Raw genomic sequence first — 27,666 nt, 5'->3', positions numbered from 1 at the left:
GTGAAGTATTGCATGCTGTATTTTCTATTGCATTTGGGGCAAATTTTTGTGGGAGTTCTGCATTTGTCCGGGTTACAAATCTTTTGGTGCTTGGCCCAATTAGAGCTGGATATATTTTTATTGCACTGGTCGCAATATTTTTGATTCGGCATTTTTGCTGTTTTTTATTATATACAATTTCCTGGGTTTCAATTCAAAACTTTATACTTAATAAAAATATCAGTTGGGTTCAGCACTGTGCTTTATATGTATGTGTATGTGTTTATGTGTGTATACACTTAATATTTTTGGCTTTGGTATTTATATACAATTTCCTGGGATTCAAATCAAAACTCTATACTGGATCAGTTGAGTTCAGTGCTGACAAAAAAACTGCATAGCTCTATGTCAATTAGTTCTTGAGTTTTGTATTTAGGAACCACTTTGGCCCCCCTGCCAAAAATTGGCTTTTATTGTATCAGTGTATATTGTCTCTATGACATTACTTGGGTTATTCCAGTGCAGACAAAAAAAACTGCATAGCTCTATGTCAATTAGTTCTTGAGATATTAATTATTTTGTATTTAGGAACCACTTTGGCCCCCCTGCCAAAAATTGGCTTTTATTGTATCAGTGTATATTGTCTCTATGACATTACTTGGGTTATTCCAGTGCAGACAAAAAAAACTGCATAGCTCTATGTCAATTAGTTCTTGAGATATTAATTATTTTGTATTTAGGAACCACTTTGGCCCCCCTGCCAAAAATTGGCTTTTATTGTATCAGTGTATATTGTCTCTATGACCTTACTTAGGTTATTCCGCCAAATTATATGCTTCAAGTCTCCTATACTTTGGTGGAGCCTGTTCAGGTTCTATCCCCCACTTGTGGGTTCCACTGCCGATCCAGCAATGGTGAAGAATCTGCACTGTGCCCTGGCTTTTATAGATTTACAGAGCCAATAGAAACACTGCTTATTTAAACGTAACACATAATCGCATTATGTCATAAGCAACCAATCAGAAAACACCACATAATCACATTATGTCATAACCATTTAATTAATTAATATTGTACAACATGATGCAATAGAAGTGCGCCGGGAAGTAAATATGTATGGATGTGGGTAGGTGTGTATGGGGGTGGGTAGGGGTGGGTGGGGGTGGGTTGGGGGTATGTTGGGGGTGTATTCAGAAACATGAGCTCTTCTCTAACATTTTTGCCGAAGTATCCCGTTTTTCTGCTGAGCGTACATGCAATCAGTACCGCAGCGCCATGCCTCCCGGCGCGGCGGTGGACAACTCTGGAACTAAGCGATGTTGGAAATGCTCTGCTCGAAATATTGATCCCACCCATACTGCAGCGCCATGCCCCAGCGCGGCACTCTCTGGAACTAATCGATGTCAATAAGACTGCTGATAGAACTGCCGGAGCTCTGCTAATAAAACTCCGGAGGCAATAGAACTACCGCTCCAAATATTGATCCTACTGCTGCCGCTACCAGCACTGCGCTGCGGGGATCTGAGGAACTTGTTCAAGTATTAATCCCACCTCGGTGCTGCCAGCGCCGCACTGCAGGAATCTGAGGAACTGCTCCAACAAGTATTAATCCGGCAATAAAACTGGGAGCTGTTGAGAACTTAGGTCAGAAGATATTGATTCCCCCGGCGGGCAGGCAGTTCTCAACAGGGGTAACTTGAAATTTTGTATACATATTCTACTCGAGATTCTCTATATTTTATGTCTCTATAATTTTTATAAATAGAATTTTCTGAAAAATACAATATTAACAAAATTTTGAAATCTATACATGCTAGGGCACTATAACAGTTACTATACTTAAGATTTCATACAATATCAAGAGGGGCATATTTTTAACAAATTTATGGACAACAATCTCTCAGAAGTACCTTTTATAAGTGTAGCCTCATCAATCTGAGGGGGTTCATACTTTCTCATGGAATCCATGAGGGCTTTTTTACAAAAATCTTGAATTAGACGGGGTTCCACACTTGAGCAAAAAGCTCATGTAGGCATGTTGACCTTGTTTTAAGTATAAGCAAAGCTGCTGGAGGGGGGTTCATACTTTCGTGGGTTTATAATAGTATCAATACAACTACTTTGTCACTGTGCCACCTGGTGGAAGAACTTCGAAATACTACGAAATTCGAAATCTGTTGCAACGTGTACCAAAATTTCAATTTCATCATATCTTTGCGATTAGTCAAACGTGGCAGAGATGCAAAGTTAAATAAACGGAATCAATAATCAACAACAACACTGCAGGATAGATTAACCTTATCCTACTAAAACGAAAACAGAGACATGGCTAGGTTTTTCATTCTAAAACCAGAACCTAGTGGCCAAGAGAATTTTGCTTGCTAATAGCAATTGCACCAATTAAATAACCGCAAGCCTCAATGATAATTCATGATTATTGCCATTAGCACGCGAAGCCACTGAGGTAAAGTGCAAACACAAATGAAAAACCCATTCGAGTGTTAAATGATGAGTTTTCTGGGTTGGAGTGTTTAAAGATGATTACGTCAAACTTAGTGCCACAGCTGTGTCGGAGTAGCGCCCTCCGGCGAGCGCTGGGACGGAGATTATCTCCGCTTGTTGCCGGTGACTAATTGCAGGCAATGAGAGAGTCGCGATGTCTAATTTGTCGTTCAGGGCTCTGGACGAATTGCTGGCCAGGCGATGTCTCTTCCCTCTGCATCCAAAACAAGCCATCCCCTCGTTTGGATGAGTGACTGGAGTGTCACCTGACGCCAGCAGACTGCAAACAACGTTCTGAGTTTAATCCCATACTCTTTTTTCGGTTCGACTCTCTAAACAAATTCAACTAGCTCATTTGCCGCCCCGATTGGATGGACTGAAAAAAGAGATGATCTACCTGAGTGAAATCGGGAGAAATTTTTTAAGTTTACATTTCCATGTTAAGACATATAACGGGAACTTTTGTTAAAAGAGTGGGCAAACTTAAACCATTTAATACATATAATAGGAGAACATTTGGTGAGTGGGCAAACTTACACTAGTTAAGACATGTAATAGGAAATATTTTCTTTCAAAGTGAGCAAACTTAAAATCGTTAAGACATGTAACAGGAGAACTTTTGTTTAGGAGTGGACAAACTTAGTCTCGTTAAGACATGTAGCAGGAGAACTTTGTTTAAGAATGGGGAAACTTAAACATGTTAAGACATATATCGAGAACTTTTGTTAAAAGAGTGGGCAAACTTAAAACCATTTAATACATATAATAGGAGAACCTTTGGTGAGTAGGCAAACTTACACTAGTTAAGACATATAATAGGAAATCTTTTCTTTCAAAGTGAGCAAACTTAAACTCGTTAAGACATGTAACAGGAGAACTTTTGTTTAGAGTGGACAAACTTAGTCTCGTTAAGACATGAAGCAGGAGAACTTTGTTTAAGAATGGGGAAACTTAAACATGTTAAGACATATATCGAGAACTTTTGTTAAAAGAGTGGGCAAACTTAAACCATTTAATACATATAATAGGAGAACCTTTGGTGAGTAGGCAAACTTACACTAGTAAAGACATATAATAGGAAATATTTTCTATCAAAGTGAGCAAACTTAAACTCGTTAAGACATTTAAGAATAACTTTTGTTTAGAAGTGGACAAACTTAAACTCGTTCAGACATGTAACAGGATAACTTTTGCTTAATAGTGGACAAACATAAACTCGTTAAGACATGTAACAGGAGAATTTTTGTTTAGGAGTGGACGAATATAAACTCCTTAAGTCATGTAACAGTATAATATTTGTTTAGGAGTAGGCAAACTTAATCTCGTTAAGACCTGTAGTAGGAGAACTTTTGTTCAAAGTGGGCAAACTTAAAAACGTTAAGACATATAACGAGAACTTTTGTTAAAAGAGTGGGCAAACTTAAACCCTTTAATACATGTAATAGGGAAACCTTTGGTGAGTGGGCAAACTTACACTAGTTAAGACGTGTAATAGGAAATCTTTCTATCAAAGTGAGCAAACTTAAACTCGTTAAGACATGTAACAGAATAACTTTTGTTTAGAAGTGGACAAACTTAAACTCGTTAAGACATGTAACAGGAGAACTTTAGTTTAGTAGTGGACAAACTTAAACTCGTTAAGACATGTAACAGGAGAACTTTTCTTTAGGAGTGAACAAACATAAACTCCTTAAGACATGTAACAGGAGAACTTTTGTTTAGTAGTGAACAAACATAAACTCGTTAAGACATGTAACAGGAGAACTTTTGTTTAGTAGTGGACAAACTTAAACTCGTTAAGACATGTAACAGGAGAACATTTGTTTAGTAGTGGACAAACTTAAACTCCTTAAGACATGTAACAGGAGAACTTTTGTTTAGTAGTGGACAAACATAAACTCGTTAAGACATGTAACAGGAGAACTTTTGTTTAGTAGTGGACAAACATAAACTCGTTAACAGGAGAACTTTTGTTTAATAGTGGACAAACTTAAACTCTTTAAGACATGTAACAGGAGAACTTTTGTTTAGTAGTGGACAAACATAAACTCGTTAAGACATGTAACAGGAGAACTTTTGTTTAGTAGTGGACTGACTTAAACTCGTTAAGACATGTAACATGAGAACTTTTGTTTAGTAGTGGACAAACATAAACTCGTTAAGACATGTAACAGGAGAACTTTTGTTTAGTAGTGGACAAACTTAAACTCGTTAAGACATGTAACAGGAGAACTTTTGTTTAGTTGTGGACAAACTTAAACTCGTTAAGACATGTAACAGGAGAACTTTTGTTTAGTAGTGGACAAACATAAACTCGTTAACAGGAGAACTTTTGTTTAATAGTTGACAAACTTAACTCGTTAAGACATGTAACAGGAGAACTTTTGTTTAGTAGTGGACAAACATAAACTCGTTAAGACATGTAACAGGAGAACTTTTGTTTAGTAGTGGACAAACATAAACTCGTTAAGACATGTAACAGGAGAACTTTTGTTTAGTAGTGGACAAACATAAACTCGTTATGTAACAGGAGAACTTTTGTTTAGGAGTGGACAAATATAAACTCCTTAAGACATGTAACAGGAGAACTTTTGTTTAGTAGTGGACAAACATACACTCGTTAAGACATGTAAAAGGAGAACTTTTGTTTAGTAGTGGACAAACTTAAACTCGTTAACAGGAGAACTTTTGTTTAGTAGTGGACAAACATAAACTCGTTATGTAACAGGAGAACTTTTGTTTAGGAGTGGACAAATATAAACTCCTTAAGACATGTAACAGGAGAACTTTTGTTTAGTAGTGGACAAACATAAACTCGTTAAGACATGTAACAGGAGAACTTTTGTTTAGTAGTGGACAAACATAAACTCGTTAAGATATGTAACAGGAGAACTTTTGTTTAGTAGTGGACAAACTTAAATTCGTTAAGACATGTAACAGGAGAATTTTTGTTTAGTAGTGGACAAACATAAACTCGTTAAGATATGTAACAGGAGAACTTTTGTTTAGTAGTGGACAAACTTAAATTCGTTAAGACATGTAACAGGAGAATTTTTGTTTAATAGTAGACAAACATAAACTCGTTAAGACATGTAACAGGAGAACTTTTGTTTAAGAGTGGACAAATATAAACTCCGTAAGACATGTAAGAGGATAACATTTGTTTAGAAGTAAGCAAACGTACTCTCGTTAAGACCTGTAGTATAGGGACTCCCCCATTGCGTTGTGGTAGAGTCATTGCCTTGTAATCAAGGATTCCCGGGTTCGATACCCGGTGGAGGCACAAGTGGTTCGAATTCCACTTTAAACTGTAGGTCCAGTCCCGATTAGCCTTACTGCGCATAAAGTGGACTTAAAACACATAATCAAAGATCTGTAGTAGGAGAACTTTTGTTTAAAAGTGGGCAAACTTAAAAACGTTAAGACATGTAACGAGAACTTTTGTTAAAAGAGTGGGCAAACTTAAACCCTTTAATACATATGATAGGGGAACCTTTTGGTGAGTGGGCAAACTTACACTAGTTAAGACGTGTAATAGGAAATATTTTCTTTCAAAATGAGCAAACTTTAACTCGTTAAGACATGTAACAGGAGAACTTTTGTTTAGGAGTAGGCAAACTTACTCTCGTTAAGACCTGTAGTAGGAGATCTTTTGTTGAAAAGTGGGCAAACTTAAAAATGTTAAGACACATAATGAGAACTTTTGGTAAGGAGTGGACAAACTCAAACCCTTTAATACATATAATTTTATAACCTTTTGTGTGTTGGCAAACTTACACTAGTTAAGACATGTAATAGCAAATCTTTTGTTTCAAGGATGGGCAAACTTAAACTCATTAAGACATGTAACAGAAGATGCTTATGAGTGGACAAACATAAACTCGTTAAGACATGTAGCAGGAGAACTTTTGTTTAGGAGTGAGCAAATTTACTCTCGTTAAGACATGTAGTAGGATTACTTTTGTTTAAGAGTGGGCAAACTTAAACATGTTATGACATATAACGATAACTTTTGTTAAAGTGTGGGCAAACTCAAACCCTTTAATACATGTAATAGGAGAACCTTTGGTGAGTGGGCAAACTTACACTAGTTAAGACATGTAATAGGAAATCTTTTGTTTCAAAGTGAGCAAACTTAAACTCGTTAAGACATGTAAGAGAAGATGTTTATGAGTGGACAAACATAAACTCGTTAAGACTTGTATGTTTAGGAGTGGACAAACATAAACTCGTTAAGACATGTAGCAGGAGAACCTTTGTTTAATAGTGGGCAAACTTATGCATGTTTAGACATATAACGAGAACTTTTGTTAAAGGGTGGGCAAACTCAAACCCTTTAATACATGTAATAGGAGAAACTTTTGGTGAGTGGGTAAACTTACACTAGTTAAGAGATGTACGTAAAGAAACATCTGTTGGTTAGAAAGCTTCAACTATTGCTTATATTTTTTAATGTAAGCTGGATAAAAATTTTGCAACATTTTGGTATTTTATCCGTGATTGTACTCTTATACGAAACCGTTCTTGCTTCATGAACTAGTTTTCATTTGGAAAATATCTGTTACAACTGCATTTCTTACACATTGGTCTGATGCAGTGGTGGCTCGTGGTCTGGCTCTATGGGTGTGCACTTCAGTCTACCGTCCAGATGTGTTATACCACCCCTGTGAAATACTCACACCCGTTTGTGCGTACTTAATGAAGCTTAATATATTGGCAACCCAAGTTTTGATCACCTTTCACTGAAAATGGGGCTATGAGAGCGTTATACGTATTTCATGATTTTTTTAACACGGATGTTTTTAGAAATTTCAAATATTTCGGAAATTATCCAGCTAATCACGAGAAGAGCGATGTTATTGTGCAGTATGTAATTCAGCATTCGATAACCTGAAAAAATCATTCAAAACATAGAAATAACGATCAATACTATTGTCGATTTGCAAAATATTTCGTAAAAACTTTCTCCTCGCTCTGCTGATATTAATGAACAAGGACAATAATAACATATTGGCGTACACCAAAGAAGCCGATCCAACTACCACATGGAGGAAATCAGTTGTAATCTATCTAGCTGTTGTTTATTTCTAATGACAGACTGATCCAACCAAGCAAATCAATCGAAATCAAGAGAATAATAAATATTAAAGCAAATAACAGTACTCACTAAGTCCACACTGCAGTGCTTCGTAATCGTACTTCAGAATTTTCCTTCTCTTCCGCTGTATCCATATATTACTGCAGTTGCTACAGGCTTTGTAGCTAACTTCCCTCCTATAATTCAATAACGTTAAATCTGCTTTCGCTATGTACAGTCTCCCTATTCATCATGAAATCAAAAACTTTGCTCTGTAACAGGAACGACCTTTTGAAAGCGTTAAATAATTTTGTAACGCAGTAACAGCCACACAATGCAAAACAGCTGACTATTTAATGCACGCTTCCTTCCCGCGGGTTGATAATTCGGCTACTGCGCCACAGAGGCCGTTAATTTTGACCAAGATGCACGAAGCAAAGGCATGCTTAAAACATCCGTTTTGGTTTCAGTAGCCCTCCCCCCCTCTCCTCCTTTTCTTCCTCTGTTATGCTCGGGACAATATACCATCGAAATTTCTCTTTCATAAAAGAAAAAAAATCCCTCAATTTGCGATTATGTATGGATGCATCGACTCCGTCACACGATCTCCAATGGAATGGAATGGGTTTGCAACAATACATTTGCTCGCACATAGATTGCTCTGTTCCCGGCTTTTCTAAATGATGCAACCTCCCCTCACACGGCGCTCAAGCCAAAACATCCAATCAGCGTCCTCTACCTACGCGACTGCTCCAACAGCGTCGTAGGGAGCGAAACTACCTTTGTGTTCCAGTCCCGATCGCGTCCTGGTCTACGTTGCTTGATGTCACTGATCGTACGCTTCTCCACCATCTCTCTTGGTGGAGCGGCCTGGTAACACTTGATGTTTCGAAGGAGATAGAGTTCAATAAATAAGTATAATAATAATGATTTTTGCATTACAGATTTATTTGGGTGTGCACGTGCGAATGTGCGAATAGGCAGAAGCCGCTACTGCTCTGATGTTCTTAAATGCAGAGTTTGTGCCAACAATTAGTTCATTATTTATTCATTGCCACAGTATTTTAGAATGATGTCCTCCTCCGTGCCAGTGTGGCCTAAGGCACTGTGCTTTGGACGTTCAATGCGGCACGACATGGGTTCAGTCTCTGGGTTCTTGGCCTGTGTATAGGGCGGGTGACAACCCACCATCGTGAGGAAATTGGGGAGCTACGAGTGAGTCTCGAAAACCTCCTACAACGACTTGGGGTTCGACGTGCTAACCACACGTCACCCCATTACCGGTTGAAGAAATCCACACCTCTAGGTAATATTATGGGAGGGAGGCTGGCAGCCGGGAGATAGGCCCAGGCCCTTTCGAGAGCTGTTGAGCCATGAGTTATTATTTATTTTAGAATTATTTTATTTTATAAGATGTACACCGCACTAGATGACAACGACCACGTTTTATACAAGAATATTGAGGAGTAAATGCCGACCTCTGTGGCGGAGTGGTTAGCACAGCACGCCGCAAAGACCCCAGACGTATCGGATTCGAATCCGGTACCGTGTTGGTGCGTAAGGGACTGACTGACTGACAGCATTTTTCCAATTAATGATTCGTAATATTCAACACCCATGTATTTTAGGTGAGGAATGAAGACCAATTCGATAATCTCATAGACACAAAACTGCCTCAAATATAAAATTAATGAGTTTAAAATTATATCTGCTAGGCACATCAGATGATTATAACCTGACAAGTTTAAAAACAAGACGCTGCAAATAGCTGTTGCGCAGCTCACACCACATTTCCCCACTCCATTCTCCTTAGCGACGTTGGTTCGCAGTGTTGCAACCTAGAGGGAGCGGAATGGTCTGAGGATTTTCAACGATATTTGTATTCGCTTTTTCCTGGGCTGTTTTCTACCTGCCGGAGTACAGAACTTCAGCTCACCTTTCGCCAACAACTCTTTTCCTTATGTTAAAACTTGAACTCCCCGATAGAGCAGTGATAGCGTCGTCGCTTTGTATTCAAGAGATCCCGGGTTCGATCCCCTGTGGAGGCACATAGTGGTTCGGATCCCACTTTAAACTTACGTCCAGTTCCGATTAGCCTTACTGTGCAAAAAGTGGACTTAAAACAACAAATCAATCGAATCCAATTATTTTAAAACTTGAGAAACCATCTATTTAGATACTCCCGTGGCGGCGCTTGTGGACTCGACAACATTATACTTAAGTTTATGTAACTCCTACTATGTTGCAACATTGTAAACAATTGATCTGGGCTGTCCTCTAAGGGGCTTTCCAGAGCAGATTGTGGATTTCGTTGGACCCGGCATGATTTGATTTTTGCATTTCAAAAATATGCAACCAAGAGTAAAGAGCAAGAACATTTCAGTGCTTTTAAAAAGAACACAGGCAAGCATGTTATCAGATTGCCTTCTCGTAGCGATTGTTGTACGATAAACAAAATAACCCCCACCCCACTCGGCTTTAAAGAAAACCAGGCCACTGCTCTATGTCGCATTCAGAAGTCATTCGCCCAGTAGTTTATCTTCGTTATAAACGTTAACGCGCGTGCGTAATACTACAGTTTACGATCCGCGCACCGGACGCATTTTCAAAGATCGGATTAAATCAAATGAACCACTGATAAACTGATATGAGCCGGCACCGACAATCTACACAGTAAAAACAGTTTGTCATATTTGTTTCAGCTTAATTTTGCTGAGTTGGCACCACTCGTAATCTCACGGCCAGACCAGTACGTAGAAGAGTGGTGGGGAGGATGACGTAATAGGAAGTGCTCCGCAGCGATCTTCGCATATCGGAACTTAACTTGTCAGGCTATAGTATGGTATAGCATTTGAATATGTCAGCGTCTTTAAACATGACAGACCTTTATTCTATTGTAAAATCCATTAGAAAATACACTTAGCACGGTGGGAAGAAACTTGGTCATAAGTTCATTAATGCAAACACGAATCATCAAATGCCATAGTCAGATAAAATCACCCCTGATGTGTTCGCGGACATATTTACATGTAGAATGTTAATTAAATTATCTAACAGGATGAAAAATTATATTACCAAATGCAGGTACGTATTATGGTTTCATAAAAGCATACATACAAATGCATTTAAATAAAGTACATCAAACGAGAGTTTTTTTTTTTGTTTTTTTGCGTTTATGTATAATTGACCTACGCCACAAAGGGTTTATCTGGTCGCTCGTGCATATTAGAGTCAATTTAAAATCGAATAATATGATTGGACTTCATTGCCTGAATATGTGCTCTATTATAGGATGGAACGAAAGAAATAAAAATTGAAAATGTAAAATCTTCTGGCGTGCAAAAGTTACCTACGGTGATGCTTACAATTCCAGCATTACCTACATACTTTTCTTTCAAATTCTGAAAATTCTACCCTGCATCCCTAATGGTTTTCAAATTTGGAGTGAATTTGGTATTTGGAATTATAAATATAATCTATTTCCAAGCAACGCGATGCATAACTTACGAATTCTTAAAACGATTTTAACTTCTGATAAGTTCTTCAGGTTTCCAAAGGTTCTTGAATTTATTGGAAAATTATACATTTTACAGGAAGTTGTTGCATTTGAAAACAGCTCGTTTTATATTATTCCTTGTAGTATTCACTATGTTTGTAACTACAGAGCATTCCCTGACATTCGCTACGAGACTCGTTGGCAAGCGGCCCGTTATCAGCGCTTGTCTTTCCCGGTGAACGGGTCCACGACAGTCGCTAGAGTCGGCTATTAAAATTACAGTTTTTATATTGTGTACTAACCTTGACTACAGAAGGTGTTGAAAATGATGTCCGTCTGCTGCAACACATTCCTGGCATCTCCAAAGGAAATTGGCATTTACACGTGCAAGTTCGTCCACTGTAATTCTCCCGATTTCTCGTACAATAAATACTCTCTTTTAACTCACGGATGGTGTGCGGATTGTCTTTGTATACTTTATTTTTTAGATTTCCCCATTTTTCTTTCCACTTTTATTCAGAACTGAACCTGTTACTCTAAACTTTTTTACGAGGTTTAATATAGTGGTCCTATGTGGAACGGGAACACCAGGAAATTTCGTCGCAAAACGTCGTCGCACTTCTCCACAATTCCTCTTTCCGAAGTAACACTCGACAAGATAAATCCTTTGTTGTAATGTAAACTTTTGTGGTGCCATTTTAAGCCACAATCTTCAACAAACGGACACGACACAACACAACTTCCGAGGGAGGATTATACTGGCGTCAGTCTGCAACGTCAACAGAAACAGAAAAGGAAAGATACCGAAGGTAGGGAGAGCGAAAAAAAACAGACTGTAACGTGCGACTGTCGCGGACCCGTTCACCGGGAAAGACAAGCGCTGATGCCAGGCCGCTCGCCGCCGAGTCTCGTAGCGAATGTCAGCGAATGCTCTGTATTACTCACTTTGATCTAATTTTAGTTGACAGTTAATTAGCTAAAGTGCACTCCACAAAGTGGCACCATAATGATTCGGGCAGTGTCAATAGCCCCGTCTAGTTGGCTGCACTTTGTGACACTCGGTGCAAGGCAGGTGTATCCAGTGTCAGAGTGGTGCAAGGAAATTACGTTCAACCAACAAAAAGGGGTGTTCAAGTTCAGAAGATTCAACAAATGCCTGTCTGCTGCTTTAAACGGTCATTTGATTAGTTAGCATGCACCACGTGACCATACACCAAACACACACCGATCCGAAAGGTAGCGCAGACACAAAATATGCTACTTGACTAAAATCAACGAACTATATTACTCGGTGCAAAGAGAGTCAAATCGAGTTAAAAAGTGCAGCCAACTAGGCGGGGCTTATGTTACCGGAATATGATAGAGATAGAAAGAGAAAGTCTGCGAAAGTACACTTTAGGTGTGGATATGAAATACTATGCAGTGGCAGTGGCAGCGATTACCGGGGGGCAAGGGGGCAGTTGTCTCCCACTTTTATCCATTTTTGCCCCTGCACTATGCTAAACCTTACCAACAAATGGAAAAATACTGTCTTTGCCCCCGCCCTCCCCGAGTTTTGGTACCTTGTTCCCCCTGTTTTTGAGCCCAAACGCCGCCACTGTGTAGTAGTGTTGTTGTCAGTTCGTTTTGAAAGGGTAATGCAGTTAACTGAGGCAAAAGGATAATTTTGGATTATTTTTATTTAGCGTCTCTTTCCTGACACATTTTGCTAATCGCGACGATGAGGATCAGTGATGATGCCAATGAATCAGAAAGTATCGGTTGGAATTTATTTACCGATACCCACCGATACTTATTATGCTTTTTGGTCTCGAAGCACTTTTGTGGAGTCTCATTATGCTGGAAATTATGCAAAATTTGAAGATTCTTTTAATTTTGCTCAAGTTGTGTGGAAAAAAAAACTTAATTTTGTGTTGACATAACATGCAATTTAATAGCCTGATGTAATTTTGGTACAGTAAAACCTCGTTAATGAGGACCTCGATAAGTCGGACTTCGCTTAATCCGGACAGGCCAAAAAAAAAGCAGAATGCAAGGTTTTAAATGTGACTAGAAGTCAACAGGAGAACTTCCCAAAAGAAAGGCAGTCAATCACTGATGAAATTCTGTTTCCCGCAGACTTTGTACTGTACTGTACAGTTTATTTAGGCCTATGCCCTTTAAGTGCACCATAATAAACGTGCTTTGTTGCTATAAACGGAGTTTTAATGCACGTTCTACTGTTCTTTTAGGTTATTTCAGTTAATCCGGAGTTACTTAAACCGGTCAACTTATCTCCCCATCAGTCCGGATTAACGAGGTTTGACTGTATATATAAAGTCAAAACTCTTGGTAAATTTATGCCTGCAATTAGAATGAAATATTTAATCACTAATGTTAATGAATATTTTGAATAAGTTTTAATTATTATAATTTTAAAGCAACGATATCGGTGAGAGTATTGGCGTCGGTATCGGCTCAAAGTGATGATGAAATTGATGAAAGACCACTCAGAAAGAACATGTATGCACAGGTCTCTTGGCACCATAGTGTCCTATGTTAACCACTCCACCATGGAGATCGGGTTGAAATGGTGTGCTTACCAGTGACATCTTGAAGTGGCTACTTGGCAGAAACTGAGTTTATTTTTAACGCCAGACGAAGTTTTGGCCGACTTTCGTTACAAAGAGGTTAGCACAACGCGTTACGACGCTACGAATCCCGGATTCGAATCCCAGCCTTGCAGTGGCGGCGATTGAGTCCCAAAACCGGTTAGGGGGAAGGTGCCAAAACTGAGGGGCAAAGCCAGTACATTTCCCTTTGCAGATAAGATTTAGAACAGTGCGGGACCAAAAGTGGCAAAAAAAAGTGGGGCAACTGCCCCCCTTGTCTCCACTAATCGCCGCCACTGCAGCCTGGGCATGAGTGCTTTTCGTGGGTGTCCCTTAATCAATTTCCTCACCCATCCTCATCTTCGCGTAGCCAAAAGGGGCAGAAAAGTGACTTAAAATACACCAAATCACTCAAATTTCTGCTACTTTTGTCTAATGTCTAAGATGAGGATGAGTGATGAAATGGGCACTCGCAATGAACACCCATACACAGATCGAGATTCAAACCCGGTTTCCCTGGGAACGTAGCGCGCTCTGCTATCGTGTGTCTAAATAATGTAAGATGATCGTTGAGAAGCTGGCAATGCATACAATTATAGCGCTTTTATTTTAAAGCATTAAGCACACAAGGACCAATAGCTCAGTAGATATTTTCTGAGAAATCTCTGTCAATGTAATATACCGGCAAGTAGAAGTCTAACTTTTTCCTTGAAATCACTCGCTGGAAGGGCTCTGAATGCATTAACGAAGCTCCAGAACGTAACCGAGTTACCGGTTCCAGCAGACTCCTGGAGTAATTTACTGCGGTGTGTGTGGAGGAGTTTGCTAAGAGGATGTCGCTGGAGGGGTGAACAGCTGCAGTGTTAATTAGTTTGGTATGTATTCAATAAGAATTCATACAATGTAATTAGTTTCTTCCGATACTTGTATTACTCAGGACGAAAAATCGTTTCTTCGGAAAAAGACACTGCGATTTTCTGTTGCTTTCATCTAAGCCGAACTGAATCAATTAAATAAAATATTAGTAGTGTTTCTTTTGTGAGAAGAAAGGTTCCGATACTCTTAAACTTGGAACAGGAAATAATGTTTTATTCTCCTTCTAGATTTGCACCTTTGCTTACTTTCACTATCTATTCTTTCGTGTCTACTTCCTCTTTTCTTGATCATTTTTTCTGGGTTTTATCTCCCATTTTCTGTCGTTCTTTCTTTATTCTTTCTCTCTACCGACCCTCTGCTTATCTCTCTCTATTTCTGCATTTCCTTTCTAACGCTTTTTCATTTCCTTTCTTCCCCTCTTCTCTCTGGGTTATCTATTTCTTTCTCTCTCTCCTTTGTTTCTCTCTCTTCTTAATTCCCTCTTGATTCTTTTTTCTCTCTAGCTTTCATTTCCGTCTCGCTTCTCTCTTTCTCTCCCTCTATATCCCTTCTCTTTTATTTCCCTCTCCCTTCTCTTTCTCTGTCTATTTAAGTCTCTTTCATTTCCTTATTTCTCTCTCTCTCTCTCTCTCTCTCTCTCTCTCTCTTTCATTTCGCTCGCATCTATTTCTCTCCCCTCTCTTTCTCTCTAACATTTCCTTATCTCTCTCTCTCTCTCTCTCTCTCTCTCTCTCTTTCATTTCCCTCTCTCTTTCATTTCCCTATTTCTATCTCTCTCTCTCTCTCTCTTTCTCTCTCTGTGTGTGGCTTCTTTGATTCTCTTTCTTTCTCTCATTCTCTACCGCTTCTTGCTTCGTTCTTTCTCTGTGACATTTCTTTCTCATGATGAAATGTAAACACCGTCTGGAAAATTCTCTTCTGGCACCCATGTAAGAAATACACAAAATCTATTATTATTATTAATAATAATAATTATTATTTATTATTAAAATAATGAACATAAACAACTGTCTGCTGTAAAATTACATTTCTTGACTTTAAAAAATGAGGAAACAGAACAAGAAGCTTTTTCTCTGATCTTTCAGAAACATGCTCTCGTACAAGCTACGATACGTCTCATTTTACGTAAAATCTCGAAGACTGTTCTGATTAACAGCCGCAATACATTGTTGAGAGAGGCAGGCGCAGTAGTTAATGAAGCCGTAGAACATATTCAGTAAACATTATGATATACATGTACATCTTCGATCAGAAAGACTGCATCTATGTACAAGCCAGCTTTATAGCATTCAGAATATTGTGTGGGTTTAATATTTACGTCGCTTCATAAATTATTGATGACACCTTAGTCTTTGTTTCCTGTAACACAAACCATCGAAATACATTTTGAACCTGAACGTAGTTAATAAAACTACAAGAATTCACAAGGACTTTCCAGATAGAGTAGTGGTAACGTTCTTGTCTTGTAAACAAGTAGTCCCGAGTTCAATATCATGTGGAAGCACATTGTATAGTGTTTCGGATCCCATGTTAAACTATAGCTCAGTACAGAGTAGTCTCTCTCGTAAAACGTGTACATAAACATACTTTTTGGCCGGCACCCCTATGGGGTAAAGGTGGCCGGAGCGTGGTGCTAATTTCATCACCTCCAACATGGCCGAGATCGATAGAATGTATGGGACCCTACTCTCACATCCTCCTATATATGCCTCATGGCATGGTGCAATCTGCACCGGGAACTTTGCTTACCTTTACGTTCAGTTTTAAGGGGAAAGGCGAAAGCTGATTTCCCTTTTCGCCTTAAGTCGACTAATATACGAGGCTTGTGCGGAAAGTAAAGATACAAACCAAAAATAAGATATAAGATAAATGTATTGCTCGTAACTAAAGTTACACTTGATACACTGATACAGAGGCTATCTCTCCACATAAGTGCCACCATTGTCCAAACATTTGTTCAGACGCGGAACAAGTTTTTGTATCCCTGAATCGTAGAAATCCGCCGCCTGCATCTGGAACCAAGTTGTGACTTCTTCCCTGACTTCATCGTCGTCGGCAAAGTGTTTTCCACCAAGATGTTTCTTGAGGTACGGGAACAGGTGGTAGTCGCTGGGTGCAAGGTCGGGGCTGTATGGCGGATGGGGAAGAACCTCGCATTGAAACTGTGCAAGCAGATTCTTGGTGTCATTCGCTGCATGGGGGCGGGCGTTGTCATTAATTAAAGCGGATTCCACTTGACAACATGTCTCTCCGTTTGTTTTGACGGCCTCCCACTTCTCTCTTCATCATGAACATCACGTCGACCTTCTGCGAAGGCACGGCACCATTTCGAAACATTTTGACTATTCATTACGTTCCCGTACACAGTCACAATTTCTCGGTGGATCTCCGATGGACGCTTTCCTTGTGCCTGCAAAAACCTGATCACGGCGCGCACTTCGCACTTGGCGGGATTCGGTATTGCCGTTGCCATTTCCAACGTGTGTTCCTCGCACAAGACTCAACGCAGCACTGTCGACTCACTCCCAATTCTCGTCGTATGGATCACGGTTACTGCCAGTGTTGCCAACTTTGGTACACATTTTTCCCCTAACGTGCAAATGTGTTTGTATCTTTACTTTCCGGACAAGCCTTGTAGATCAACTGGTTTTTATGTACTAATAAGGCATAAGGCGAAACGGGAAGACATAGAGCAAATGGGCATCGATAGAGGAAGATGGATGGTGAGATACTATTAGTAATATTTTCTGGATTTCGTATTCAATTAAATACCATTAAAAATGCGTGTTGCTGCTAATAGAGCATTTATGTATCTACTTCTGCTTGTTTTCTGGGAGAGGGGGCGAACTTATCCTTTGGGGGTGGGGTACCTGTTATATACCATAACGTGCATTTTTATACACGGTGTACTGGCAGCTATGGCCAATGTAATAGTCTGACCATAGCAGTATTATGCACCTTCTTTATGTATTACTTTAATTGTTATAATGTAAATCCACCTTGTTATAAGTTATTATATTATTTATGAAGTTCCACTCTTGACATGTGTACTTCTTTCTGTTTATGTCTTGAAGATTAACATAAACACAAATACACATGTCAAGAGTGGAACTTCATAAATAATATATTTTAACTGATAACAAGGTCTATTTACATTATAACACTTAAAATAATTTATAAACAAGGTGCATAATACTAGTTGCTATGCACAGACTATTACATTGGCCATAGCTGCCAGTTCACCATGCATAATAATACATGTTATGGTATATAACAGTACCTCGTAGTTTCGTCACTGGATCCAGAATATCTCTCTTCACAGGCAGTTCTCCCATTCCATTGGTCTTCCAGAATATCAGAGCCAGATAGGAAGGAACAAGACGAATCATTCAACGTGACACTACAGTTGAAACAGCGCGGAAGGTAGATTATACACACACTTTATTTCAAAGCTTCATCTGCACCTCTTTTGAAACCCTGAGATGAATTCGTCTCCTCGCCGCCCCACATTAGGCCCATTGGTTGTTTGGGAAGAGAGAGAGAGAGAGAGAGAGAGAGAGAACATAAAGAGAGATTAATCGAGAACTTTTGAAAGGACTTGGGACAAAGCGTAGAAAGCGGAGGAACAACAGTGACAAATAGCCCCCCTGGCCGGGCGCCCATCCCTTCGCAACTTCTTGCACGATTCAGAAATAAGTTCTTCGAGGCAAGGAAGGAAAGTAGCTTCGTTGGTGCCAATTCTTCATCTTGACGGTATCCTGAAACTCCTTAACAAACCGACCCTATCACCAAGTTACAAGTGGGCACATTTGTTACTGCCTTTGTGATTTGCTGCGAAGTGTCGAGCGAAGGTCGTAAACATTGTGTTTTAAAGGGCGGGAATCTCCCCTGCTGTGGAACGGTTGTCTCTAATTTTATTTAAGGTTGCACACACACACACACACACACACACATACAGATTGTCCGAGAAGTTTATGTGTTTTTTAACCGCCAGGCCGTGGCGTCAATTATACAGAGCCGCAAGAGTTTCATCTAAAGTTTGCGACTTGCAGCCCGAACTGGCAACCACCTGGAACAAGTTATTTCTCGCTAATGCTGGTGAGAATTCAAAGCCCCTACAGTAAACTGTTACCCGTGCAACGTCCAAATTTCAATTTTTACTGTTGGCCCTTTTGTCGAGTTTGATCCAGACGTGTGAAACAACTTGCAGCCCTAGCTGGCAACCATCAGAGGGGTTTGGAGAACATTATTTTGGTGAGAAATCAAAGCTGCTGAGAGGGGACTGTAACCCTTGAAGCCTCCACATTTTAATTACAGACGTTGGACCGTTCTCGAGATAGTGCCGGAAGGGTGAAGCCACTTGCAGCCAGAGCTGCTAACCACCTGGAAAGTGAGCTTTTCGTTCGGTGTTTTGAGTTCAACTGCAATAACAGGAAATCCTACCGCGAAAGTGGCGGTGAGCGATCAAATGGTCTAACCTGGGGGCTCGTTGCCCTCCCCCCCCTAAATTTGGGGGTAGCGCCACAGTCAATTTATTTTGCGTAAAAAAATTTATTAATGAATTTATTGACGTGGAAATATTCTGATTAATTAGAATTTACAGTTGTCCGAAATGGAGCATTCCAAATTAATATAATGATACTGGACTGAGGAAACTGAAAGATTCCAATTGATCCTGTCGTTGTCAAGTAAATAATTTGAACAAAATTTTATATTCTGTTAACAACCCTAGACATAATAAAACTAATGCTCTTTATGATTATGCCATAATTTAATTATTAATATTAAATTTCAAGGGTACATATATATTAACGGATAAAGTTTTATTTAAAAGTAAGCTATTTAAGAGTAAAATTGTTGGGATGGGTTAATCAACTTTTAAGATAATAATTTTCCGGAACGTGGGCTCATGAAGGTTAATTGGTTGATTTGGTTTAGTTTACGTCCCTTTTCTGCCACTTTTGGCTAATTGCGACGATGGGTATGAGTAATAAAACAAGGTTCGCTCATAAAAAAAGATAACTTTTTATTCTTAGGAAAGAAAATAAGTAAATACCTTCAAATGACTTTATCACCTTCAAAATAATCACCAGAGGAGGCAATACACTTTGACCAGCGTTTGTACAGGTCTTGGAAACACTGATTATAGTCATTGACAGTAAGTGTTCGCAAAATACTCGTAACATTTAATTTAATATCCGCGACGTCGTAAAATCTTCACCCTTTCATAGCCATCTTAAGCTTGGGAAAATGGAAAAAAATAATCAGGCGACAAGTCCGGAGAATATGGAGGGTGATTGATCACTGTCACTGAATGCTTAGCAAGGTATGGTTGTACAGACAATGCGGTATGAGGCCGAGCATTATCGTGTAACAGAAACCATTCGCCAGAATCACAGTTGTCCTTCCTAACCTGGTTCATCGTGTTTCTGAGTCGACCAAGCACTTCCTTGTAATACCACTGATTGATTGTTTGGCTTTCAGGGACAAATTCATGGTGGATCAATCCTTGAGAATCAAAAAATGCGATCAGAAACACTTTTGTCTTCGATTTCGACATCCGTGTTTTTTTCTTTACGAGCGAGAACTGTCCTTTCCACTGCGCACTCTGTCCTTTGTTTCGGGGTCATATTGTAAACACAAGGTTTCATCTCACCATACACTGCCCGTTCCATCTGTAGCGTTTCGGTAAAGGATTTACCCAATTTGTAACAAAACTTTATGTTGTAACGATGTTCCATCTTGGTGCGCGTATTTTGTACGGCGCCTGCACAGGACCTGCATGTGAAGCACGCTTGCCCCGATACCGACTGCCTGTAACAGGTTGAAACATCCACTGACGGGAAGTTTAGATATAGCTGTTAGCAGTGTTGCCAGAATACGGAACATTTTTATTTGGTTTGTTTCTTTTTTGACAGTTCAGTTTCTTCATGGGCGGACCTTGTATGATGAAATTGATGAATGGACACTCACAAACACCCATGCCCAGGTTGGGATTCGAACCCGGGACCTCTGGCGTTGCATGAAGGTTGAGAACTGCCCTTAGGTTAAATTACATAGTAGAATTACCCTTATATACATATGATTTATTTATTAAGCCTTCCCGATGACGTAGTGGTAACGTTGTCGTTGTCAAGGGTTCCCGGGTTCGATACCCGGTGGAGGCACATGGCACAGTTGTACCGATGCCACTTTAAACTGTAGGTCCAGTCCCGATTAGATTCTCTGTGCATAAAGTGGACTTAAAACAACAAATCAAACAAGACTTACTTATTATAACACATACATCCATTTATTTACGTTATGACATACTTTGAAACTTTACATTACGTTACAGTAAATCGTTTTCCCCGCACGTTGCCACTAGCAGTTCCTCAGCACTGTGACTATGTCTGCTCACATCAGCCATGGCGCAACAACTGACACGATTTCGAACGAACGTTCCTTGTAACCTTAAGAGCAGGGATGCCAACCACGAAAACGAAATCATTCCCAAACAACAGAATGCCGGCCAATTTTCAACACGGTTGGAACCTGTGATGTGAGTCTACGCGTAAACAACGATAGTTTACATTCTACACGTAGACTATTTTATACACGTAGATTATGTAATCTATGTAAACAACATGGCGAAAGGTGATAACTTAGCAAAGGGCGCCGCGGAATTAAAATAAAATTATACTGCGTATCAGTTGCTGATGTGTGAAGAGAACTTTTCATACTCTTTCTTCCAAATTCGAACAATTTCTCACCTCGGAAGAAACCTAATATAAGAAATATTCTACTGTTTTATGGGAAAAAGAACACTCTTGCCTCACGACTGCCATCTGTTGTTTATTTGCATACTATTTATCTTCTTCCATAGTTGATAATAAAAGAGAAGAGAAATTTTGTTGTAAATAGGATTCTTTTCATTTCGTTAGGAACCAATATAGTTGAAAATGTCACTTTCGTTTCATGAAACCCTTGAAAATTAATTTTAATGGAATTTAGATTGTCTACGTAGTCTATGTAAACTACAACCCAATGTAATCTACACGTAGATTACGTGTAGACAACGCATGTAGACGTAAACTTATAGTCTACTGCACATCACTGGTTGGAACAGAATACATGCAAGTGGGGTATGCGGACATTTGGGATACTCCGCATATAGGTGGGTTCCATGTGACGTCAGGATGGACACAGCTGCCATGTTTGCGGCCAACTTTAATATCCAGACGTAGTGTTCGTTACATCTCCACCAACTTCATGTTTGTTTTAAATCACGAATATCTGTGTTAGTAATCTTCTGCCCGCCCGATTGAATTCCGTATACTTACAAGAACTGGCCTCAATCATGGCTGCTTGTTCCCACAATGCAACAGTATGTTACGTAGTGAAACACACCTATATGGGTTTGTGTACGTGTATTGGCGATATGGCAGGTTAATATGTTCTGGATCAGATAGATATCTGCAGATACAACCATAAGGGCCATTCGAAGTGAGATGCCCCGCTTCGTTGGATACACACTACGCGGCAAAGAAGAATCGCCACCTAGTAATAAAGTGTAAACTTTCTCTTGCACTGTTGGAACCATTTCACTAACATTTTTCATCCTTTATGCGATTTTAGTTTCCTTCAAAATATCAACTTTGTTTCTATTATTTCAAGTACGTTTACGGCAGTTTGGGGACATCCATCTTTACTTATTCTAAAACAATGAAGCTAGCTCTTCCATTGTTGGCACCCTTTAACAATGGATTTTCACACTTTATCCTTCACACTTTATCCAAATTTATTAACCTTCCGAATCTCAACTTTCTGCATTGTTTGAAGTGTGTTGAAAGCAGTTTGGGAGCATCCACCTTTACTTGTTTAAAATCCATTGTTACAATGTGCCAACAATGGTCGACCAAGCCTCGTTGTTGGTGAATAAGTAAAGATGGATGCCCATAAACTGTCGTAAACGTACTTGAAACAATAGAAAGAAAGTTGATATTTTGAAAGAAACTAAACAATAGTGGAAGGCAATAAAGGCCATAAAGCTTAACAATGTAATCAAGTAACCCCTTTCTTTATTTCTTCATTGTTGCCTTCATTGTTAGAGTAAGTAAAATATCAGAAAATGTTAAAATTACGTACAGTATGTAAAATTGTCAAAATAATTACAAAAAAAATAATACATACTGCTTGAAAGAAAATATTAGATTTTATCACTAGGGAGAGATTCTTTTTTGCCGTGGAGTGTATTTATCCTTTAGGAGAGAAAAGTTCCCCAATTAGAAAATGCTATGGTATGATGTACATATTTCATACATGCAACACAACAGAATATAATAATATAATATTTATATTGGGAACACTGAATTCAATAACTTCTTTTAATCAACAATTATACACTCTGTTTCTGGAATACGTAGAGAAAACCAGTGCATAGAAGTAGAGAAGGGGAGAAAACGAGTGGGCGGAACATAGCAGTGTACGATGCTGGAAACGGCTGATAGCTGCAACCGAGTTCTCCCTTCACGCTCTCATTTCCGCTCTCAGGTGTTTATTGGCCGAACACTCTCGAGCCACTACTTGGGCAGAGACTTCTTTTCTTCGTTCGTTTGATCCATATATTCCTGGGACAGAGTGTAATTTCATTTCAGTTACAGTAATTTATAATAGTTATTAATAGAGAGTTGCATGTTGTTAAAGGTCCAGGGACCCATAAATTCTAATGGGTTCTATTTGATTCCACAGCAGGACCGAAACCTTTTCTCTCGCACAATTTAAATTCGGTCCATTTTGGGTATTGTTCCTTTGAAAAAGGTTCCTGGACCGTATGAAAATTGCTATAGATAAAATGTTCCTGAACAGTTTTTAATTTCATCCGGGAAAATGCCTCCTCGACCGAATTGAAATACTTTACATATAAAAAGGTTCCTTACGGTCCAGAACCCATTTACGCCTGCCGAATTTCTCTACTGGACCGGAATTGAATTTATTTAAAATTCCTGGACGTTAACTACCCTGTGTTGCACGTTCATCATAACTTCAAACTGAATGAGTGTTTATGTTTTGGGGACACCGTTATTTGTTTGGGGGGGGGGGGTGCCTCATTATCACCCTCTTGGAAACGTTTCCTAGCTTATTTCTCCTCTCATTAAAACAGAAGAGAATGACACCAATTTGAGCTCTATACGCCAAATAGTTTTTGATCTACAGCTGCTTAAAGATTTCAAAATGTCGTCAAATTTTAGGATTTCTGCTTTTTTGAAAGTCAATAACTCAAAAACAAAACAGAACCGAAAAAAATTATATTTGGCAGTTTTTGTCCTCTTAATAAGTATAAACAAAAAATATTAAAAAAATCTGAATCCTAAAGGTTCAAAAATAATTTATGTTTGATTTGATATGGAATTACTCTAGGATAAAAAGGTATGGACGTTCATGCCTAAAATGCCTACCCCTGGGAGTTGCCTATGACCACAGACCAGCACATTGATTACCCCACGAATTGTATGTAAAATGGATTAATCCTTGCAGACTAATTAATTAGCAAACCTTAAGGCCCTTTTTCTTCATGTGGTACCGTTGTTTTGGTTCTGGGTTCAACAGTACAATCAATAATGCAATATACGTAGCCAGTTCCATTAAACTCTCTCAGTTGGCGCCACCAGTAATTAGTACACAATTGGCGGAGAATAATCTATGAAATTGCACTGTTGACAATTTTCCACGTGTTGCAGGGATAACAATTTATCGTTCTGCTTACCGAGGGATTGTTAACCTTTACCCACCAAGGGAAAGTATGTTTGCTTACCAAACATTGCATTACGGAATCTCCCAATCGAATTTGTGCAAAGTTTATAATTGGTGTTATCAATGAATATATTATCGATGGTTTGCTTGTACTTAAATATACTGAATGTTGCTGAAGTTTAGGTTCATGGCACTGGCGTACGCAGAGGGGGCTGAAGGGGCTACAGCCAACTCCGAACCTTTAAGAAAATCAACATTTATAAATAAAAACAGTGATAAATTCGAGAAAAAACAGAGTGGCTAATTCAAACCTCCCTCAAAATGACTCCCGATTTCCATTGTTGAGAGTGTAAAGTTCTAAAGTTGTGTGTGACCTCCCCTCCCTAGAAAGCAGCTATTTACTATGTATTCACGTTTACAAATCCAGCTCACCCCCGAAAAAATCCTGCGTTTACCAGTGCTTCATGGTATTAATCTTTATGCTCAGTTGTAGAAATGAAAAGAATTTGAGTTTCTGTTTTTTAACCTCACTTTATGCAGAGACAGTGTAATCGGGAGTGAACCCACACTTTAAAGCGAAATAAATTAAAAGATTAAAAAGGTAATTGTCTTTTTTCAAAAATTATCAATAATGATGTACATTTTCAACAATCAATGCAGTGTTTTACTAATCGTGGAATCAGTACATAAATTCTTATCATGTTCCTATATTTGATTGCCTACATTCACGGTTTCAGTACAGAAGGTTATTTATGTAAGTTAGTATTCCAAACGTAGGATTTTGAGGTGAAAGTTACATGTAGCACATATAAAATTCCGTTATTTATCTCCAAAGTAAAAACACATTTCTTTATACAGGGTGTATCATAAGTGATAGTGCAAACTGACACAGTTGAAAGTACACGATTATAGAAGCAAAAAAATCTCAGTAAACATGGGTCTGCAAACGAGCCGTTTTCGAGATAATTGCGAATGTGTGGTTACAAGCCGCCACTGACTTCATTGTTTGTAAACGTCGTCCTAGTTGGTAAAATGCTAATAATACAGTAAGGAAAGTCATTGGAGATCTCATTGCTTTTACTGAACTTTGTACTTACTTTAACAAACGTTAGTATGTTACATGTTACAATTGTGCACTCGTACCTGTTAAAGGAGGTGTTCAAAGGGTCGTCCTTGCATTTGGATATAATACTGTACGCGATTCCGAGTTGAGTTTCGAATTCTCTCGAACAGCCCTGGTTCTTTACGGAATTGGTTACAAGCATGTACAATTCTCTGTACTGATTCTATCCATCCTGTTTGATTCCAACGCCAACTCTCGGAAATCTTCTGTTTTGTAAACAAAGAGGAAACTTCGGAACGCGCAAGGAGTAAATCACTCGGTGTTTACAAAATGAAATCAGTGGTGGCTTGTAACCACACATTCGCAATTATCTCGGAAACGGCTCGTTTGCAGACCCATGTTTACTGAAACTTTTTTTTTGCTTCTATTAGCGTGTACTTTCACCTATGTCAGTTTGCGCTATTACTTAAGATACACACTGTATTTGAGAATATTTTTAGAATGCAATCATAGTCTGAAGATTTCTCATTTCAACTATACATGAAACAGATATGTAGTATCAAATTATACGTACATCTACTCTACTTCTCAACTAGATAAAACTAGAAATTATATAATTAATGTGTGGTTTATATTCATTACATTGTTACTAATTAAGTTCCGAACTATAAACTACTCTTTATCCCCTTCTTGAACATGTACTGTTAAATCATAATAATAGTCTGTTATGTTTAGTGCGTTCATTTATTTATTGTGCCCCTTGAACGCCTGTTCGTGTAGCGGCTGGAAACTAGATTCTTACAGGATAAATCGGATGTGAGTATTACTTAAACTAAAGCGCATTTACTAATTGTCAAATGTAGCTTCGTCAAGTTTATCTTCGGTGAGCACTTTGCTGAACGCTACAATAGATCTAACTCTGATCAATGACGTTTTAGATAGTAGATCCATGTCGTCGAAACGTGGCACCTCTTTTTCTGTCAAGAATGTCGGTTATTGTTTTGGTTACGGCCAATTTCGCCTTATTGAGTTTTCAGCTCCCCCAATACAATTTCGCTTGATTTATGTGACTAACTTTCTAAGGCAAAACGGAACATCCCATTTCGCCTTATCCTGTTTCGCTTTACACACAAAACATTTCCCACCAGGGAATATTATCGACATGAAGGGTCATTATTATTTATGTATTACTAACCTAACCTAACCTAACCTAACCTAACCTAACCTAACCTAACCTAACCTAACCTAACCTAACCTAACCTAACCGACAGGACAGTGGGAGCCACGCTAGGGAACATCACAAGCTCTGCGCTCCCATTATGAATTACCCTTCAAGTCGAAAATATTACCAGGTAGGAAATTTTTTGTGTGTAAGGTGAAACAAGATAAGGCGAAATGGGATGTTCCATTTCGCCTTAGAAAGTTCGTGTCACATAAATCATTTGAAATTCTATTGGGGGAGGTGAAACGGGAGGATACGATTGTTTTCATGGGGGTAGATATATCTTGCTGTATAAAGATTTATATTAGCTTCTGTGTAGTTTGTTAAGGTGATAAGCGATAAACTGATAAGTGTTGAGTGTTGATTAGTATTATTAGTGTTGTTATATAGCCACAATATAAGTACACTTTAGAACAAAGAACTTTCATGTACGATTCTTACGGAAAAACAAACTCGTGCAGAAGTATGAGGAGGCACGTTTTGAGTAAACTTTCTCTAAATACGTGAAAATTGTGTGGCAGGTCAAAGAAAGTATTTCCAACATCTGTGATAAAAGTATGTGATAACTTTCACTAATTGTGAAATATTTTCATTAAAATGACCATGAGTTGAGGGGTTCCGCGCGTCAAATTTCACCGGCAAGCAGCGTGCGTCCAGCCGTTACACAAGCACGCGTTCAAGTGGCACAATTATTAAATTAATGTTTTTTTCCCTGAGATTTCACACGTTATTAATATTGAGAGCGTACGAATATGAACTTTGTGATTGGGTGCCTTAAATAGAGGGGGGAAAGGACTTTATAATTTCTGTTAATAGACAAGGCTTAACATTAAGAGGCCATAGTGCAGGAGCAATACGTGACAAAAATGTGGAGCTGGGGGCAACTGCCCCCTCACGCTATCGCCGCCACTCCTGCTACTTCCCAAAATGTCTTTACTAGGCAATAAGTTTTATTAATTCCTGCCATACACCGGTCGGAGATAACAACCAATATTATCGGCCTTGGAATTCGTAATAAAATTATAAAACCGTATACAACCCAATGAAATATGGGTGAAATATTCAACTAGTGTTAAATTATGATTCATATCTAGTTCAAAAACAATTTCACCCACATCAATCACCAGG

This window comes from Lepisma saccharinum, chromosome 22, assembly GCF_977018435.1.
Source record: "Lepisma saccharinum chromosome 22, izLepSacc3.1, whole genome shotgun sequence".
Classification (NCBI taxonomy): domain Eukaryota; kingdom Metazoa; phylum Arthropoda; class Insecta; order Zygentoma; family Lepismatidae; genus Lepisma; species Lepisma saccharinum.
This window is presented reverse-complemented; position numbering follows the sequence as displayed.